Raw genomic sequence first — 2,212 nt, forward strand, 5'->3', positions numbered from 1 at the left:
GTGACCTCCAGGTTCATAGGTTGATGCTCAACCACTGAGCCATGCTGGCTGGTCCCATAGGGAACTTTTGCTTCTACTCACACTCACTTCATTGCCAAGAACTAGTCAGAGCCCAATGAAATATAGTCCTCCCAGCAAGAAAGGAAAATCAATTTCAATGAGCAGAAGTAATGTCTACTATTATAAGCAAATATAGAACCAACAAAGACAAGCAAGAGAATATTGCAATAATCCTGGAAAGGAGATGAAAACTGCTTGAAATATGTTGATAACAGAAGTCAGATTCTGGATATATTTTGAAGGTAGGAACAATAGAACATACTGATGGATTAAATGGAGGATTTTACAGAGAAGGTAAATTGAAATGATCAAATTGGCATTTTCTGACTAAAGAAGACTTCAGAAGTAACATGTTCAAGGGGGAATAGCAAGGATTTTGTTTTGAAACAAAATCTAATTTTTTGTGGGACATCAAAGTAGGAATGTTGAGTAGACAGTTGGGTACATATGTCTGGACTTTAGGAGAGAGATAAATTTAGGAATCATCAATATAGTATTTATAGCCGTGTAACACAAAAAGATACCTAAAGAGTGAGTGTAGATAAAGTTCCAATGACTGAACTCTGGGGCACTCCAATGTTCATAATTATGGCAAATAAGTAAGACAAACTAAGGAGCTTGAGAAGGAACAGCTGTGAATTAGTAGAAAAGTCAGCAGTATTAGTGTTCCAGGAACTACATGTCAAAGGTGTTGTGAAATCCTGTTGATGGAGAAAGTTAGATAAGGACTAATAATTGGTTAATGGATTTGACAACATGGAGGTCATTGCTAACCTTGACAGAGACATTTATTGGAACGTTGAAGACAAAAACCACTGAAGTTCTTCAGGAGCAGAAAAATGAGTTGGTAGTTGGAATGGGATGTGGGAGAAATTCAGCATTGCTGTATGCTGATGAGAATAATGCACTGGAGTGAGAAAGGATGACTACACAGGAGGGGCAAGGGGAAATCCCCTCACTGATGTCTTCAGAGGATTAGAAGGAATAGGATCTGGTGCATTGGTAAAGAGGTTCATCTCTGAGAGGAGCATAGTTGTTTCATCTACTGAAGTGGAAAGAAGTCAGAGTGTCCTGGCACAGGGCAGGTGGGGAAGTATGCTGGTGGGACATGGGGGCATCCTTCTGATTGCTTCTATTTTCTCAGTGAAATAGGAACCAAATTCAACAACTAGAATTAGAATGGTAGAGGTTTGAGGAGAAAGGTGATATAAACTCATCATCTAGAGAGTAAATAAGTAGATGATTGCTTTTGATGATCAAAACAATAGAGTATGATTTCAGGCTGCTCTGAGGGACCATTTAAGGTATGAGCTTAAAGTTGGACCAGCCAGCATGTTTGTATGTTTTTTCAAGCCATGATCAGTTGAGCAGGTACAGGTGTAAAACAGGAAGAAAGTTGAGCTTTAAGAAGTCTCATTATTGCCCAGCTGGCATGGCTCAATGGTTGAACATCAGCCTATGAACCAGAAGGTAACGAATGGTTCAATTCCCAGTCAGGGCACAGGCTCAGGTTGAGGGCTGGATTCCCACTGTGGGGCATGCAGGAGGCAGCTAATCAATGATTCTCTCTCATTGATGTTTCTATCTCCCTCTCCCTCATTCTTCCTTTCTGAAATCAATAAAAGTATATTTAAAAAAAAGAAAAGAAGTCTCATTATCATTGCTCATGATCTTACCATTAGTATTTTTTATTGTCTCTTTTCTCAGAAGCTCTTGAGATTGGCGAATCACTGTAGATTCTGCCTTCCACATTTCAATGGAAACTCACTTGTTCTCACTCCTTTAGTTCTAAACCTATTATCTATATATAGCTGGCTCCTCCTTAGTACCCACCTCCTTTACCAAGACTTTATCTTACTTCTACTTGACCTCTGAAGGACATGGCTCCAAGTTCCTCAAGTGCAAGCTCAGCAGCCCCTGGACCAGCTTCCCATTTCTCTGCCTTTCCTACTTCTCCTTGTGTCAAACCCTGTCTGCAGCTCCTTGTCTGGGCCATACCCTGATGAAGGGAATTCAGAATATGAATTTGATCCAGGAGTCCTACTATAGTTCTCTGATAAAATAAGAATGAACTGCCAGGCCATTGTGGCTCAGTGGTTGAGTGTTGACCTATGAACCAGGAGGTCACAGTTGGATTCCCTGTCAGGGCACA

Source organism: Cnephaeus nilssonii, assembly GCF_951640355.1.
Source record: "Cnephaeus nilssonii genome assembly, chromosome: 6".
NCBI lineage: Eukaryota > Metazoa > Chordata > Mammalia > Chiroptera > Vespertilionidae > Cnephaeus > Cnephaeus nilssonii.